Below are 19656 nucleotides of genomic sequence, written 5' to 3' on the forward strand. Positions count from 1 at the left end.
TCATATATAGCCATTATTACTAACTAGAGTTCGAGAAATCCGATCAACAAGACTTTTTTTTTTCTCTAGTGCTATGCTTCACACTGACTTCTGGCTCCACTGGCTTGTGGTGCCGGTGAAGAGGTTCAGGCCTTCAGGGCTTACTAGGAAAGTCAGCGTTCCAGCTCCCTTCTTCCCTTAGTTCATCAAACTCAGAAGGTTTCTACATGCTACAAGGATCAAGCCCTCCTCTGATTGACCTTCATTGTCCACTAGGAACATTTGTGCCAATACTTCCTCAGGGACTGCAATCACCAGCTCCTTGATCCTAAAACCCACAAACACAGTAGAAATTAGTTTAAGCATTTGTACATCACAAGTTCACATATCAGGAAAAGATCACATCGAGTGCGAACTGCGAAGTGAAGGACAAGTATACAATACCTAAGTTCCAGATCTATTAGATTAATGTTCCCCCCAATGCTATTCTTAGTCTCGTTAGAAGATATTGCAACAGAACCTCCAACAGGACAGAACTTCACCGACGCGAATAGGAAATCAGAGAGGATTTTCTGCAGTCGAATACGGTCCCCAAAAAGCCTTTGCTTCAGAAATTTCTCTGCAAGATTGCAAGAGACTATGATCCCTTTCCGTTGGCAAGCTGTTTGTACTTTAGTTACAGCAGCCAATACCATGTCTTGCAACATAAATTCACTCATCCCTGAATCCAAATATCTTGACCTGTGGATTCAATGATGAAACAACAATATTAAGCTGAAAGCTACTCTTACAATGAGCAACACCATCAATTTGTTCTCTCTGTCCATGAACTTAATATATATCTGTCCATGAACTTAATATAGATAGAAAAAGTGAAGATGAATGGAAGAAAGTGGTGCATATCATGCAAGACAAGCCTTTTCACCTTTGTAGTGTTGTTTTCTCGGAGGTTTGCTGCACATGTAATGCATATTGTAGCTCATAGCAAGGAAAAAATACAATGCAGGACACTCCAGTGAGAACACCATTTTCATTTTCTTCTCTCTTTGCTAATAGTAAGCACTCAGTGTACCGCCCATTTCGTTGAAAGAAGCCAAATGGAGCCTGATTTTCTGTTTGGTCACTGGCTAAAGTACTGTTTATTAGAATGCTAATGCTTACAAATTCGTCTTTATCCTTCAAGAGGCAGGATGCGTTGCTACTATCAAAAACCTCTCCAAGCAGCATCTTATGGAGAACCTCTTCTTTGTGCCATCCAGTAAGCTTTGTCATGGCTACATTCCACTCATTGCACCTCCCAGATTTGTCGGCACCAAACATAGGAGCAGTAGGTTCGGCTCGTTAATGAATACCTCTCCCTCAATTCGGGTATTTTCTTCAGAAGACATTTTGCAAACTGAAGGGAATAAGTCTCTGTACTTGTGGTCTTTGTGGGGCTGTGTGGGGCTGCAGCATCTCATTTTTCTGCAGCATGCACTAGCACCATTGCTGCCCTAGAGGACAGCATCTTGGACTGCTTTAGCATCTAGATAGGACAGCAGTTAGTCCTTTCATTTGGCATCTTAGACTAGGAGTAGTCCTTTCATTTGGCATCTTAGACTAGGAGTAGAATATGCCTCAGTGTTGGCTGCCCTGCAGCTGTGTATAAATGTGTTGCCTCCCCTCCCGTTGGATGGCATGGCATTATGAGTGTGAATGAAGAAAACCCAGAAAACTTCCCCAACTTGAGTGTCATCCTCTCAACTCAATGAGAGTGAAAATTGAGCTGCTAACATCTGGTATCAAAACCGTACTTTCCTGTAGGTTAGACATTTCCTGCACTTCTCCCTCCCAAGCAGCAGCTAGCACAACAGCAGCTAGCGCAGTAGCAGCGGCAGTTAGCGCAGCAGCAGCGGCTAGCGCAGCAGCACCTGCTGCACCCTCTACTCCACCTTCCTCACCCGAGCAGACGAGCGGCAGCTCGTCTGAGGCTGCGTCTTCTCCACGCAGCAGCCCCCTGGAGGCGCGCCATGTCCGACGCACCGTCTCAGCGCTCGGTCGCCTCGAGCGCACGGCGTCAGCGAGATGCCGAGCTCGCCGCGGCAGAGGAGCGCAGGCGAGCGACGGCACAAGCCGCAGCAGCAGCGGCGAGGGCGGCCAGGCTGGCTGCAGCGGAGCTGGCGGCGGCCAGGGCGGAGGTGGAAGCAGAGGCGGCGGAGGATGCAGCGCGTGCGGCGGAGGTCGAGGTTGAGACCTTGCGCGGCAGCCTCAGCGGCTCCATCGCCGGCGACACCACCGCCGACGAGGACCTTGAGGAGTTGGAGAGGGAGAGAGCGCGGGAGCAGACCGCGCGGTGGGCAGCAGTCCACCCCGGCGGCGGCGGCCTGGACGGCGGCGCGCCCGGCGGCGGTCCAGGGGCCCGCGCGCCCGGCGGCGGCCTAGATGGCGGCGCGCCCGGCGGCGCGCCCGGCGACGGTCTAGGGGCCCGCGCGCCCGGCGGCGGCCCAGGGGGCGGCGCGCCCGGCGACGGCCCAGGGGGCCGCGTGCCCGGCGGCGGAGGCGGCGCCCCTGGCGGCGGCCGCGCCCTTGGCGGCGGCGCGCAGGGCGGTGGCGGAGCTCCTGGCTGGGGTGCGCGCGGCGGCGCCCCCGGCTACCACGGCCTCCAGGCGGTGGTCAGGGACGTCGGTCCCGGTGGTGGGTGGCCCACCCTCACCAAGACCAACTACATCGAGTGGGCCGCAGTCATGGAGGTGAAGCTCCAGGTGCGGCATATGTGGGAGGCAGTCCGGTACGGCGACGTCGACTACGATGAGGATCGACGGGCGCTGGATGCTCTCATCGCAGCAGCCCCGCCCGAGATGCAGTTCACGCTTTCCAAGAAGCGAACTGCCAAGGAGGCCTGGGACTCCATCGCTGCGGCACGTATCGGCAGCGACCGCGCCCGCAAGACCACTCTCCAGGCACTTCGCAAGGAGTGGGAGAACCTAGCCTTCAAGCCAGGTGAGGATGTTGATGACTTCGCCCTCCGTCTCAACACTCTACTGCAGAAGGTGGTGCAGTTCGGCGACGACACCTACGACGAGGAGAGAGCCGTCGAGAAGCTCTTCCGCTGCGTCCCCGAGAGGTACAGGCAGACCGCTCGCTCGATCGAGTCTCTGCTAGACCTCTCCACCATGACGATCGAGGAGGCAATAGGTCGCCTCAAGGTCGTCGACAGCGACGAGCCACAGCCTCCCTCGGGAGGCATCTCCATCGGTGGGAAGCTCCACCTCACTCAGGAGCAGTGGGAGGCTCGGCGCGGTGACAGGAGGAGGGGGGAGCCCTCTTCCTCGACTGGTGGCCGCAAGCGCGGCAAGCCGCGAAAGGGGCGCGGAGGTGCCCAAGCCGGGGCACAAGGGCGCGCTGAGGGTGGCGCCCGTGGAGATGCTCAGGGCGGCGCCGCTGACAGGCCCAAGGCGGCACGAGACGATGCCTGCCACAACTGTGGCAGGCCCGGCCACTGGGCCAGGGACTGCCCGCAGCGGAGGCGTGGGGGCCAAGCCCACGTCGCGGAGGCCCAGCCGGATGACGAGCCGGCTCTGTTCCTACTCCACGGGGACATGGAGCCGCAGCCGGCGGCACCGCCTGTCACCGCTCTACTCCACCTCGACGAGCCGCGTGCCCGAGTTCTCCTCGGCAACGGCTCCGACGACGACAGGGTCGATGGCTGGTACCTCGACTCCGGCGCCACGCACCACATGACCGGGCGGCGGGAGTTCTTCTCCGACCTGGACGTCGACGTAGGTGGCTCCGTCAGTTTCGGGGACTCCTCCGCCGTGGAGATCAAGGGCGTGGGCTCCGTGATCTTCACCGCCAAGTCCGGAGAGCACCGGATGCTCACCGGAGTCTACTACATCCCGGCGCTGCGGAACTCCATCATCAGCCTTGGGCAGCTCGATGAGAGCGGCTCCTGCATGGTGATCGACAGCGGGGTCCTCCGCATCTGGGACCACCGTCGCCAGCTTCTCGCCAGGGTGGTTCGAGGGAAGAACCGCCTCTACATTCTCCATGGCGGGGTGGCCCAGCCTCTTTGTCTTGCAGCTCGCAGGGACGACGAGGCATGGCAGTGGCACGAGCGCTTTGGGCACCTCCACTTTGAGGCCCTGAAGCGGCTCGGCGCCAAGGAGATGGTGTGAGGCCTCCCGTGCCTCGACCACGTGGAGCAGCTCTGCGATGTCTGCGTGCTGACGAAGCAGAGGCGGCACTCCTTCCCCCAGCAGGCGAGCTTCCGAGCCAAGGAGCAGCTCGAGCTCGTACACGGGGACTTGTGTGGCCCGGTGACACCGGTCACACCAGGAGGACGGCGCTACTTCCTGCTGCTCGTCGATGACCTCTCCCGCTTCATGTGGATGATGATCCTCGGCAGCAAGGGAGAGGCTGCGGAGGCGGAGAGCGGCCGCAAGTTGCGCGTGCTGCGCACCGACAACGGCGGCGAGTTCACGGCGGCCGAGTTCGCGGCGTACTGCGCGGATGAGGGCATCCAGCGCCACTACTCCGCGCCGTACAGCCCGCAGCAGAACGGCGTCGTCGAGCGGCGCAACCAGACAGTTGTGGGGATGGCCCGGGCCCTTCTCAAGCAGAGGGGGATGCCGACTGTCTTCTGGGGAGAGGCGGTGGTGACGGCCGTCTACATCCTCAACCGCTCGCCCACCAAGGCACTCGACGGCATGACACCGTATGAGGCTTGGCATGGGCGCAAGACGGCGGTCTCCCACCTGCGGGTCTTCGGCTGCCTCGCGTTCGCCAAGGAGCTTGGCCACATCGGCAAGCTCGACGACAGGAGTACTCCGGGAGTGTTCATCGGCTACGCGGCGGGTTCGAAGGCCTACCGCATTCTCGACCCAGAGACACAGCGTGTGCGCACGGCGCGCGACGTTGTGTTCGACGAAGGGCGAGGATGGGCGTGGGACAAGGCGGTGGACGACGGCTCGGCTCTGACGTACGACGACTTCACCGTCGAGTACGTCCACTTCGAGGGAGCTGGGGGAGTAGGCAGCTCTTCTTCGCCAAGCGTGCCTACCCCGGTCCCCGAGCCTCCACCGACTCTGGCGCCCGCCACACCGGCGGCACCACGCCCTTCAGCTACGACTCCGGCTGCGCCGAGTTCCTCAGCTGTACCACCACAGCCGGCGATGCCGCGCACTCCAGCACCGACAGCCACTCCTCCGGGCACGCCTACTCCAGCACCTGCTCACAGCCCGGTGGAGTTCGCTACTCCGCTCTCTCACGACGAGGAGCGCATCGACGCGTACCACGACGGTGAGCCGCTGCGGTACCGTACGATGGAGGACCTTCTCGGCGATCAGCCGGTGCCGGGACTGGTGCCTCACGACCTGGAGGCGCAGTTGCACCTCGCGTGCGACGACGGCGAGCCTCGGTCTTTTGCAGAGGCCGAGGGACACGCGGCATGGCGTGCCGCGATGCAGTCGGAGATGGACGCGGTTGAGAAGAACCGCACTTGGGAGCTTGCTGATCTCCCTCGCGGTCACCGCGCGATCACCCTTAAGTGGGTGTTCAAGCTGAAGAGGGATGAGGCCGGCACCGTCGTCAAGCACAAGGCTCGCCTGGTGGCACGAGGTTTCGTGCAGCAGGAGGGAGTCGACTTCGACGATGCCTTCGCTCCCGTGGCACGGATGGAGTCCGTGCGACTCCTCCTTGCGCTAGTTGCCCAGGAGGGCTGGCGTGTCCATCACATGGACGTCAAGTCGGCGTTTCTCAACGGCGACTTGAAGGAGGAGGTCTACGTGCACCAGCCGCCGGGGTTTGCGATCCCCGGCAAGGAGGGTAAGGTGCTACGTCTGCGCAAGGCCCTCTATGGCTTGCGGCAGGCCCTGAGGGCGTGGAACGCCAAGCTGGACTCCACGCTCAAGGGGATGGGCTTCGAGCAAAGCCCGCACGAGGTGGCCATCTACCGGCGGGGCAATGGCGGAAATGCCCTGCTGGTGGGTGTCTACGTCGACGACTTGGTGATCACCGGCACCAAGGATGCGGAGGTGGTGGCGTTCAAGGAGGAGATGAAGGCCACCTTCCAGATGAGCGACCTGGGGCCTCTCTCCTTCTACTTGGGGATCGAGGTGCACCAGGACGACTCCGGGATCACACATCGACAGACCGCCTACGCCAAGCGCGTCGTCGAGCTCGCTGGGCTCACCGACTGCAACCCAGCTCTCACTCCGATGGAGGAGAGGCTAAAGCTGAGCCGTGACAGCACGGCGGAGGAGGTGGACGCTACTCAGCACCGGCGTCTTGTGGGGAGCCTCCGCTACCTCGCCCACACACGGCCGGACTTGGCGTTCTCCGTCGGCTACGTCAGTCGGTTCATGCAGCGACCGACGACGGAGCACCAGCAGGCTGTGAAGAGGATCATCCGCTATGTTGTGGGGACTCTCGACCACGGTCTCCACTACCCGAGGTGCCCTGGGGTGGCACACTTCGTTGGGTACAGCGACAGCGACCACGCCGGCGACATCGACACCAGCAAGAGTACGAGCGGGATCCTCTTCTTCCTCGGCGAGTGCCTCGTTAGCTGGCAGTCGGTCAAGCAGCAGCTGGTGGCCTTGTCCAGCTGCGAGGCCGAGTACATAGCGGCTTCCACCGCGTCGACTCAGGCGCTCTGGCTCGCTCGACTACTTGGTGATCTACTCGGCAGAGACACTGGAGCAGTGGAGCTCAGGGTGGACAGCAAGTCCGCTCTGGCCTTGGCGAAGAACCCCGTTTTCCACGAACGGAGCAAGCACATCCGGGTCAGGTATCACTTCATCCGAGGCTGCTTGGAGGAAGGAACCATCAAGACGAGCTACATCAACACCAAGGATCAGCTTGCGGATCTGCTCACCAAGCCCCTTGGGAGGATCAAGTTCCTTGAGCTCTGCTCCAAGACCGGGATGGTCCAATCTTCCCACAAGACGATGCACAAGACTTAGGGGGAGAATGAAGGGAATAAGTCTCTGTACTTGTGGTCTTTGTGGGGCTGTGTGGGGCTGCAGCATGTGGGGCTGCAGCATCTCATTTTTCTGCAGCATGCACTAGCACCATTGCTGCCCTAGAGGACAGCATCTTGGACTGCTTTAGCATCTAGATAGGACAGCAGTTAGTCCTTTCATTTGGCATCTTAGACTAGGAGTAGTCCATTCATTTGGCATCTTAGACTAGGAGTAGAATATGCCTCAGTGTTGGCTGCCCTGCAGCTGTGTATAAATGTGTTGCCTCCCCTCCCGTTGGATGGCATGGCATTGTGAGTGTGAATGAAGAAAACCCAGAAAACTTCCCCCAACTTGAGTGTCATCCTCTCAGCTCAATGAGAGTGAAAATTGAGCTGCTAACACAAACATCCATATCTTGAGCTACAAAGCACACCTCAACAACCTCTTCATGAAGATCTCGATTTATACAAGCATTTATTATAATGAGTTTTCACCTCGAGTATAACTTCCTTTTCTTCATTGCCTGTATTTTTTTGTTGATCGAAATATTTAGAATGAACTAAAAATACTTCTAAATTATATATAATGATTATTTTCCATGGAGCTGATAGATAAATTGACAATTGTAGGCACCCAGATCAACTGGAGAAGCTATAAATTAGGTGCTAATAAAACTTCTCTAATAATAAGATAGAAGAAAACCTTTATCAAATAAGTAATGACTAAGACATTGGGCAAATAAACTAAAGTCAATTGTACATAGCACATACCGCGTAAAGCTAAAGATAGCACCCTCTGAACATTTGGTAAAGAAGACTCCTCCACTAGGGTAAGCACGTGTCTTCCTAGAACCTCATCAGCTCTCAAACCTGTAAGCTGGGCCGCTTTCAGATTCCATACACTGACCAATCCATTGCCATCTACGGCCATGATCGGAACTGATGCTGTTTCCGTCAGTCGAAACATTTCCCTTGTTGCTGCCTGAACCCCAGGCAACACGTTAGACTTGAGATTATCAATATAGTCATTTAAATGAGGCACTCTTGCTAACTCGTTTGAATCATTCAGTGATCCTCTAACCATAAGGTGTAGTGAGTCAATAGCACCCATCTCATAGTCATTCCAGGGCAAGCTCTTCATCCTGACAACCTCAAGAAATGCCTTAAAGGACAGCCTAGGGTGCATCCTTCTGCAGTCATCCCTGTCAGATGTATTGTGCTTTGCACCTCCCCATTTAATTTCAGAAGCTGTATGTGACCTGAACCAGAAAAGAATGATGCTGGAAGTGATTTTAGCCATTGCCATTCCACAAATCATGTCACCTAGGGAAGCCAGACCTGGATATGCAGCATCCTGGAGGTTATCAAAACTCAAGCTAGTAGAATCCCTATGAACATCTGACAACCAGATGGCAATCTCCCTTATCTGAGACAGTTGGAGTTGTATGTAGCTGCCATACCTTGTCACCATACAGAAGAGCAGCACCGTCACATTTCACAAGGTCCATGATATTTGGACTCCCAGATATGATGCTCAAGGGACATGCTTCCCTGAACAACATGTTGGACAGTCTAGCCTGCATACATATTATACTTTTCTCCTGCATCTGCTTCTCCAATTCAAGCTCCTTACTTATGTGGATGGCAATGTTGGTGATATGCCCAAGAGCCCATCATCACAATACGGTTTAAAGGCCCAAGTGGATATTGATCCAAGAGGGATTAGGGTTACTAATAGGCCTATGAGATAGAAACCTATTAGTACGCCCTATATATATGAGGGAGGGGCTAGGGGGCGATGACCTGAGCCGCGCCACCTCCCTAGCCGCCGCCCCTCCCTCTCTCTCGGCCGCCGCCCTTGCCGTGCGTGCGGTGCTAGCACACCGATGCCCGGCGTTTCATCCCCGTACGTGTGGACTCCGTGGAGGCGCTGCTGCGACTGCTGCGCTGATCGGCTGCTGGGATCAAGTACGAGGAGCTCGGTTCGTGGGACGTGATCGACTACTTCCTCTACATCGACGCGCGACTTCTTCCGCTGCGCTGCGCGTCTAGTGGTAATGATCTATGATCTTCTACTCGCAAGTATCTTGGGTTTATGCGGTAGTGATGCTAGCGTAGCCTACCCGTTTACCTACAGTGGTACCAGAGCCATCTTGCGTAGTTTTTGGTCTGGATCTTTTGCATATAGGTGATATGTTGTTGTAGTAGATTGGATCTATTACTTTTGCACGGTTTGATTAGATCAATTGGTCATAAGGGGTTAAAACTGGAGCGAGTTGATTGCGCGGCATATGACAAAAGATTAGTTTGTGTTCTTTCTCTGTTATGCATACGACATGTCCCTACCGGCTGGAATCACCATCGGGACTAACTGTGTGCATAGTCAGCAGATTGAACCAATAGATCAAGGTCATGTGTAGATGCAGTCTTCTCAAGTGCAAAGTTTGCACAGTCAAGGTGATTGACCTAGTGAAAATTGAGGCATTATGAATGGCTCGGATTTGAGGTGATGCGATCACTCTGATGAGATTTTCATAGGGATTCCATAGATGCGATCTGTGTAATTCCGTGAGGTTTTCATAGGGACCGCCGTTGCTTTCTCGCTGTAGCGGCTTCTCAAGCGCTACTTTGGTAGAACACGTCGTACGCCTAACTTGTTTTTGCAGGGTGTGATGTGAATGGTATGGCCTCAATGTCATGTGATGATGTATGTGATGATTTGTGCGGCCTGCGTGTCGCAAGTTAACACAACCGGGTTGAGGTTGCACCATTATTGTATAACGACCTGCGTGTCGACTTGTGATGTTTGAATCCTCATGTAATTATTTCACTAGCTATTAGATGTAGTAGCTTAGTATCTTTTCATGGAGGCTTCAATCATGATGGCGATGATGATCACCACAAGACAGGACGGATGGCAATGGAGGTCACCTTGGAGCCATGGCGATGGTGCCCATTGTGATGCAAGAGGCCATACTATTCACAATATAATATGATTATATGCTTGTGATGTTTATTTTCCTGTCATACTATTCTTTCATGCTTTTACATATGGTGGATGCTTTAATCATGATAGAATAGCTTCCCTCAGAAAAGGTTGAGTTTTTGATGCCTTTTACCAATAGCTGCACCTATAAATTTTGATCGTTGTGTGGTAGGTTTACCAAAGTAGAGTACCCTCAGCTATCACTTTTGTATAGGGTGGATGTCGGACATTCACAAGCATAGTATTGGTTTACTCAGCAAAGCTATCAAAACAGTTTTGGGCTTTAAGGCATAGGGTTGGGGCCGGGGCATTGGATGCCACCCAACAAACAAGAGTCGCATAGAGATGTGATTAGTAATTTGTTACTTACCTGTATCACTACTTTTCTAGCCGTGATGCTAAAGCTCACTAGAATTTTAGTGATTATGGATCTTGAACCACTATTGTCATTAGAGGGAAGATGACTTTGATATAGTAGGTTGTCTTTTGTTAAATCAGTTAATGAAAGTCTTTACATAAACTTAGTGCTGAAATCTTGCTTTACTTTAATGTTGTAGATCATGTCTGCCAGTAACAATTCCGCTTTCAATTTGCGTTCTGTTCTTGAGAAAGAAAAGTTGAATGGAACAAACTTTATTGATTGGTACCGCAACCTGAGAATTGTTCTCAGGCAAGAGAAAAAGGAGTATGTTCTTGAGCAGCCATATCCTGATGATCTCCCTGACAATGCAACTGCTGCTGATCGCAGAGCTTATGAGAAGCACTGCAATGACTCACTTGATGTCAGCTGTCTGATGCTCGCCACCATGTCCCCTGATCTGCAGAAGCAGTATGAGCATGCGGATGCTCATACCATGATCGAGGGGCTGCGTGGGATGTTTCAGAACCAAGCCAGGACTGAGAGGTTCAATATCTCAAAATCCTTGTTTGCGTGCAAGCTGGCAGAAGGTAGCCCAGTCAGTCCTCATGTGATCAAAATGATTGGTTACATTGAGACTTTGGATAGACTTGGTTCTGAACTTCACCAAGACTTGGCTACTGATGTTATTCTCCAGTCGCTCCCGGCGAGTTATGAGCCTTTTATCATGAACTTTCAGATGAATGGCTTGGATAAAACATTGAGTGAGTTGCATGGGATGCTAAAAACAGCAGAGGAGAGCATTAAGAAGAATCCCAATCATGTGATGATGATTCAGAAGGGGAACAAAAAGAGGAAGCGTTGGACGCCTCCTAATCCCAAAGGTAAAGGCAAGGAAAAGAGTTCCGGTGGTGAGTCCTCAGGCTCTAAGCTAAAGCCAGCACCTAAGGCCAAATCTGGCCCTACTTCTGAAGATGAATGCTTCCACTGTCATGAAAAGGGACATTGGTCTAGGAACTGCAAGAAGTACTTGGAAGAAAAGAAGAAGAAGAAGGGAAGTGAGACTTCCACTTCAGGTATAAATGTTATAGAAATAAATATTGCATTATCTTCTAGTGAATCATGGGTATTTGATACTGGATCGATGATTCACACTTGCAAATCGTTGCAGGGTCTAAGTGAGACTAGAAGATTTGCAAGAGGCGAGTTGGACGTTCGGGTCGGCAATGGCGCAAAGGTTGCGGTGTTGGCGGTCGGCACCTACCACTTGTCTCTACCCTCCGGATTAGTTTTAGGAATTAAATAATTGTTATTGCATTCCTGCTTTGAGCAAGAACATTATTTCTTCTTCATGTTTGGAAGAAGTTGGTGATTTTAAGATTGTAATTGAGAACAAACGTTGTTCTATCTTTTGCAATGGTATTTTTTTATGCTCATTGTCCATTGGTGAATGGATTATATGTTCTTGATCTTGAGGATAAATCTGTCTGTAACATTAATACTAAGAGGCTTAGACCAAATGATTTGAATCCCACTTTTATTTGGCATTGTCGCTTAGGTCATATAAATGAGAAGCGCATTGAACAACTCCATAAAGATGGATTGTTAAGCTCATTTGATTTTGAATCATTTGACACATGTGAGTCTTGTTTGCTTGGAAAGATGACCAAAGCGCCTTTCACTGGTCAGAGTGAGAGGGCGAGTGACTTGTTGGGACTTGTACATACCGATATATGTGGACCAATGAGCTCAATAGCCAGAGGTGGTTTTCAGTACTTCATTACTTTCACTGATTACTTTAGTAGATATGGCTATATCTACTTAATGAGGCACAAGTCTGAATCGTTTGAAAAGTTCAAAGAATTTCAGAATGAAGTACAAAATCAATTAGGCAAGACAATTAAATTTCTGCGATCTGATCGTGGAGGAGAATATTTGAGCCTTGAATTTGGTGATCATTTGAAGCAATGTGAAATTATTCCACAGCTAACTCCGCCCGGAACGCCTCAATGGAATGGGGTATCCGAATGGAGGAACCGAACCTTGTTGGACATGGTTAGGTCCATGATGAGCCAAGCTGATCTTCCATTGTCATTTTGGGGTTATGCTCTTGAAACTGCTGTGTTCACACTGAATAGGGTTCCAAGTAAGTCTGTTGAGAAGACACCATATGAGATATGGACTGGGAAGCGTCCCGGATTATCTTTTCTCAAAGTTTGGGGATGTGAGGCTTATGTCAAACGTTTGATGTCAGATAAGCTCACTCCAAAGTCAGACAAATGTTTCTTTGTGGGGTATCCTAGGGAAACCAAAGGATATTATTTTTACAATAAGGCGGAAGGCAAAGTGTTTGTCGCTCGCAATGGTGTTTTCTTAGAAAAGGAGTTTCTCTCAAAAGGATTTAGTGGGAGCAAGGTGCAACTTGAAGAAATTCAGGAAACACCCGAAACTGTTTCAGCACCCACTGAAGATCCACGGGATGTGCAAGATGTTGCACAACCCGTAGTTGAGGCACCAGCCCCACGAAGGTCTATAAGGGCACGTCGCGCTACTGACAAGCTCAACCTCCTTATTACGGAGGAGCGCCATGTATTATTGATGGAAAATGATGAGCCCTTGACCTACAAAGAAGCAATGCTGGGACCCGACTCCGACAAATGGCTTGAAGCCATGGAATCCGAGTTAAAATCCATGCATGATAATCAAGTTTGGAACTTGGTCGATCAGATTGACAGTGTAAGACCTGTCGACTGTAAGTGGATTTTTAAGAAAAAATTAGACATGGATGGAAATGTTCACATCTATAAGGCACGATTGGTGGCGAAAGGTTTCCGACAAATTCAAGGTGTTGACTATGAGGAAACCTTTTCGCCCGTCGCAATGCTAAAGTCTGTTCGGATTCTCCTAGCAATTGCCGCATATTATGACTATGAGATATGGCAAATGGATGTCAAAACCGCTTTTCTTAATGGACATCTAAGTGAGGATGTGTATATGACACAGCCTGAAGGTTTTGTCGATCCTAAAAATGCTGGGAAAATATGTAAGCTTCAGAGGTCCATCTATGGATTGAAGCAAGCATCTCGGAGTTGGAATATTCGTTTTGATGAAGTAGTCAAAGGGTTTGGCTTCATCAAGAATGAAGATGAGCCTTGTGTTTACAAAAAGGCTAGTGGGAGCGCACTTGTGTTTCTGGTCCTATATGTGGATGACATATTACAGATCGGAAATGATATTCCAATGCTTGAAGCCGTTAAAACCTCATTGAAAAAGAGTTTTTCGATGAAGGATTTAGGAGAGGCGGCTTATATTCTGGGTATTAGGATCTATAGAGATAGATCAAAAAGGCTAATTGGATTGAGCCAAGACACGTACATTGACAAGATATTGAATCGGTTCAATATGCAAGATTCCAAGAAAGGTTTCTTGCCAATGTCACATGGCATTACTCTAAGCAAGAGTCAGTGTGCTACGACACCTGATGAGCAAAAGAGGATGAGTACGATTCCTTATGCTTCAGCCATAGGGTCGATCATGTATGCTATGCTTTGCACGCGCCCAGATGTTTCCTTTGCTCTAAGTGTTACGAGCAGGTATCAGTCAGATTTCGGTGAACCTCACTGGACAATTGTAAAGAGTATCCTTAAGTACTTGAGAAGAACTAAGGATATGTTCCTAATATTTGGAGGCGAAGATGAGCTCCTTGTAAAGGGTTACACCGATGCTAGTTTTCAAACAGACAAAGATGACTCCAAATCGCAATCCGGTTTTGTTTTCTGCCTCAATGGTGGGGCAGTGAGCTGGAAGAGTTCCAAGCAAGATACGGTGGCTGATTCGACGACAGAGGCCGAGTATATTGCAGCTTCCGAAGCTGCAAAAGAAGCTGTTTGGATCAGAAAGTTTGTTTCTGACTTGGGTGTTGTTCCTAGTGCGTCCAGTCCAGTGGACCTCTATTGTGATAATAGTGGTGCCGTTGCACTAGCAAAGGAGCCTAGAACAACTAAGAAGTCCAGACATATACTGCGAAAGTATCACCTCATCCGTAACTTTGTTGAGAGAGGTGATGTGAAGGTTTGCAAGGTGCACACGGATTCAAACGTTGCTGATCCGTTGACGAAGCCTCTCCCACAACCAAAGCATGAGGCGCACATGAGATCTATGGGTATTAGATACTTACATCAGTGATTCTAGTGTGCGTGGGAGATTTTGTGTCATGAGTATGTTTATGTAATGATAAATAATTGTTATTTGTTCCATGGATGATTATTTTACATTGATTATCAAGTATGTGACTTGTTCGTGAAACTCTTTGTTGAAAATGATATGATTCTAAATTATCCCTAGTTTATGTCGTTGTGTGGGACAACAACGACGTTGAGACTAGCACATGCATTAATTGATGATCATGTTTCACGGATCATGGATATGGAGATATCGGATTAATGATGTGGACACATGTTGGTGAACATGGTGTTGGATTGACCCACGCCAAGACAATGTTGGGATTGTTATTTTGTATGTGCCATCAGTTGTTCTTGAGTGTTATACCTACTGAATCCTTAGACCTGAGATCGCCATTGTTTCTCACTGTGTGTAGTGATGCATCTTGGGGCTGCTAAACGCTACTCCGTGACTGGGTAGTTACAAAAGCAGCTTACAGGTATGTCATGAAACATGGAATGGGATGTGAGCGGATCAAGATGGAATTTGCCCCTCCTAGATAACGGGAGAGATATCTCTGGGCCCCTCGAGATAGTTGGATTTGAAAGTGCATGGCCATGCCAAAGTGATTAAAGAGTTAATCATGATGACTAAAGGTTAGTTATGAATAGAATCCACTATTAGATCGAGAGAATGGTTGAGCTATCACAAAGGTGGCACGCATCTCGCTTTGATCTTGACTGGTATCGTGTGGCAAAGGGATCGGTGTATGAGTATATCTATGGTTCGGCCGATATGATCTTTATGTGTATTTGTGAGTCAATATGCCCTGCTAGGTGCCGCTATTGACTTGTGATTCGGAAATGATTTCCGATCACGACCACCTACACATGAACCTAACGGGTCACACACTTAAGGGGTTTGAAATGTTGGAAAGCTTGCATGTATGATTGTCTCTAGTGCAAGTGGGAGATTGTTGGTGATATGCCCAAGAACCCATCATCACAATACGGTTTAAAGGCCCAAGTGGATATTGATCCAAGAGGGATTAGGGTTACTAATGGGCCTATGAGATAGAAGCCTATTAGTACGCCCTATATATATGAGGGAGGGGCTAGGGGGGCGATGACCTGAGCCGCGCCACCTCCCTAGCCGCCGCCCCTCCCTCTCTCTCGGCCGCCGCCCTTGCCGTGCGTGCGGTGCTAGCACACCGACGCCCGGCGTTTCATCCCCGTACGTGTGGACTCCGTGGAGGCGCTGCTGCGACTGCTGCGCTGATCGGCTGCTGAGATCAAGTACGAGGAGCTCGGTTCGTGGGACGTGATCGACTACTTCCTCTACATCGACGCGCGACTTCTTCCGCTGTGCTGCGCGTCTAGTGGTAACGATCTATGATCTTCTACTCGCAAGTATCTTGGGTTTATGCGGTAGTGATGCTAGCGTAGCCTACCCGTTTACCTACAGGCAAACACTTGCGCAATGAATTCGCAAGCATGTCGTAGTGGAAAAGGGACATATCTAGGACTCCCATGGTGGCAAATAATGAGGCCCCATAGCTTCTTCTTCTGGTGCTGTTGTGTTTGTTGTTTAATTATGACTTCGACATCTTCTGCATCTTCGTTTACCACAACAGCGATTACTAGGGATGCAACCGACGTCATGTTCTTCATATACTGAAGGTGGCAGCTGTGTGATGCCCTAAGAGTTGAACCACACAAGCTAACATGAATGGGGAGTTCCACATCTTCAATAATCTTCACCGGCTTCGCATGGCAGTCACTGATGATGCGGACTTTGTTCTTCATGAAAAGAAACCTGGCAGCCTGTGGGATATCAGTGGCTGGATAATGTAGGCCAATATATGGCTCAAGACCAGGTTTTGTTATCTCAGCAATGACCTCACCATGATAATCTTCATGGAACTTGTAAGCCATGACCCTATCATATCTCATCAAGTCAAAGACTTCTTCTACCAAAGTATTGCACAGGACATCCATGCTTCCACCAGGTAGTGACTGGATTTTGGATATTGCCATGGCAGCAAGCTTGTAAGGCTGCGAAGCCCATACAACAGCAGCCGGAAATTCAGAAGGGTTCACTGGCTCAAAATCCACCACTAGACAGCCTGCAGCCACATGAACAATGGCGTAGAATGGCTTGCCTGATGTTTTGCATTGGACTATGATAGGATTCAGGGAAGAAACATCAGGAAATCCTAGTACCTTATCCAGTGTTGTGGCACCAGGGTCAGCAAAAAGAGATACTACATTGATGCCAATGCACAAGTTCGGGGAATCATCGACACATGACACTGCATGGCCGACTGCTGTTAACATTTCTGGTGCATTCTCACTGAATGCTATGACTTTGAAGCTTTTTGCATCAATGGCTGAAGGACCGAAGCCGGCGACCAGAGGGGGGGGGGTGAATGAGAGCTGATCAAAATTTCTTCGAAATTCGAATCGTCAGCCTATGTCCCAAAATCACCTAAGCCCTCAAGTGTACTGACCAGAGTTTGGAATAGCTATGGAAAAGCTAAACCAACACAAAAGGCCTCGTACGAGCGAGCGAACCCACGAAGCAAATCGGAAGCGAATTGGAAAACTGCAGAACAGATCTGCGCAGGACCGGTCTGACCGGTGCGCAGGACCGGTCTGACCGGTCTCGGCTATTCAAGAACTAGCAGACCGGTCTGACCGGTCTTGCCTACCGGTCTGACCGGTTTTGCCTACCAGTCTGACCGGTGGCACCCAGAAAACCCCCGAAAACTTGGATTCAAACGACGAATCTCAACCAAACGTCCACGAAAAACGATGAAACTTGGGGGATAGCTTCGCCCCTACCCCGTGAACATATCCCCAAAAGATCTCGTCCTAAAGATCAACGAATCTTGAGAATTATGGGGGAGATCAAAAGGGATTGGGGTTTTCTCAAATACTCAAGAACTTCAATTCTGATGAGCTCGTGATTCCAGAAGGTTTGGCACGAAGTTAGAAGCACGGAAATCACTCCAAAGAGCTCTACGAAACGTCGCAATCAAGCGCATCAAAAACGAAACGAAAATCCATCACAAAAAGCACAAGACGGACAGAATTGGATTGATTCAAAAGCCCAGAGGGCACAAGCAGGATGGGGCCTCCTTTCCCAATCAAATCCAATACAAAGTCTCACAAATCCAGGGACTAATCTACTCTAAAGAGAAGAACAGAGGGAGGGAGACACAGGGGCGGCGCCCTGGAGAACAGAAGAGTCCACGAACAGATTACAAAAGCCGCAATTAACCTAACACAAGTGAAGGGATATTTATACCCGCGGGACCGGTCAGACCGGTACGCTGGACCGGTCAGACCGGTTGGTTAGACCGGTCAGACCGGTGCCAGGGACCGGTCAGATCGGTTGGCCTGCAGCACCCCCTGTACACGATCTCATCTGATGGCCGAGGTTCTTTCTTCGAAACGAAGTCTTCTCCGCGATGCCGCCGTCTTGATGAAGATCCAGTCCGCGGTTTTGGAGGGTCCGCGAAACCCGGGTAGGTGGCCGGTTTTGAGAAAACTGCCAAAACCTCATGCGTGGAAAGATTCCCGCCACCACGCCGTGGTCCTAGACGCCGCCCGCCGCCCGTCACCTCCGTAAGTCCCGAGACCGACGCCCGTGCCTCCACGACTTGGCGTCTTCAACCGCCGTCCGCCTCCTTGGTTTTGTGGCGCAAACCAAGAAACCCGCCTTCCGTCGCCGCTTGCGCCCTCGATCCAGGAGTGGACGCCACAGCTGTCGCCCGGTCCGAGCTCCGGTCCCGGCTGCCCTTCACCGCCGTCCACCGCACGGTCCATCGGCCACAGTACCTCCACGGCAGCTCCCCGTCGACACTCGACGCCCGTGTACCTGCAATCCAAAGACCAAGCGCACGATCACACCGCACGGTTGACAATTCACTCATCACAAGCAGGATAGAGTACTCTCGTTCCTCAATGGCCAACAAGCAACTAAATGGCTGGATCAGGTTTCCGCTCTGAATGTGCTGCAAGTAGCCTATGCTATTCTCTGAATGCCCATGCTGCTGCAATTTGGAGTGGTCAAAAGAATGACCAGATTCTTCATGGTTTGGATCTAGTAAACCATCAAGGGTTGTTTGTGGTAATATCCTTGCTGTGGTACTCTGTCCAGTTCTGTTTGATGAATTGGAGCATTGAGTAGGCATTTCTGAAGACATTTCCTGCCTCAGGTACACTAGCCACTCAAAGGTACTGCCACTTTCTAGTACTCCTGCGTAGATATACAAAACAAAAAAGTGAGAATAACCTCTGCGGACATGCAAAAAAACAAAAGATTTATCTAATGTGCATACTAATGGAATTCATACAATAAAAATTCAATGACAAAAAGCCGCTGCAAGGCTATCCGATTGCCAAAATATATAAGGAAAGATCTATATCTTTTGCTATGTGGCAGTACAATTTCTTGGACTTGTTTGGACAGGGTGTAGGATTCCTAATATTTTTGCAAACAGAGATTATAATGAGACGATTTTCCCATGGTGGTGAACAAAAATACCATACCTTCTAACTTGCGGGATCCATATAGCCAATTTAAATGATGTAGCAGCACTGTATCAGCGGGTACATATCTGGTGTTACAAGTGGGTTAGGTGTTGTTACAACAAACAAATAGATGGGCAGAGGATACAATCATCCATGTGCGTGAGACAATTGAGCTTGAAAATGTAATGACATGTCATTCCCCAAGTAGTATGACCGGTTTTGGAGTCGTTACTTAGTAAAGTATCGATTTACCAAAATAATGACACACGTCAAAGTAGTACAACAGAAGCATGGCAAGTGGTACGGACATTATACATGAACAACAAAGGCCATATCTAAACAGATTATAACATAATCTAGATATATGTTTTGAAGCTATTTAACTCCGACAAAAAATGATTTACCACGACCATTTTTAAACACCTTCGAGACGGGCAAGAATTTCAACCACCTTGGTTAATAGTAGATATTAACCGAAACGATCATTTTTATTAACCGAGACAGTTACAAACAACTGCCTAGCAAAATCATTAATCGAGGAGGACAACAGCCTCGACAAATCAGGCCCAAACGCCCAGCCCACACTATCCCATACCAGCCCACTAACATATAAAATCATGCACAAACCCTAAATCACTCAGCTTCATCCCTTGCCCCCGCAACCACCAAGCGAACTCCCTCCCTCCTTGGGTCT

General features: G+C 50.3%; 1 pseudogene; it reads right to left on the bottom strand.

Annotated features, from left to right (window-relative positions):
- Positions 1 to 177: 177 nt before the first annotated feature.
- LOC120644013 lies at positions 178 to 18634 on the bottom strand (annotated as a pseudogene).
- Between the last annotated feature and the right edge of the window lie 1022 nt (positions 18635 to 19656).

Source organism: Panicum virgatum, chromosome 8K (genome assembly GCF_016808335.1).
Source record: "Panicum virgatum strain AP13 chromosome 8K, P.virgatum_v5, whole genome shotgun sequence".
Lineage (NCBI taxonomy): Eukaryota > Viridiplantae > Streptophyta > Magnoliopsida > Poales > Poaceae > Panicum > Panicum virgatum.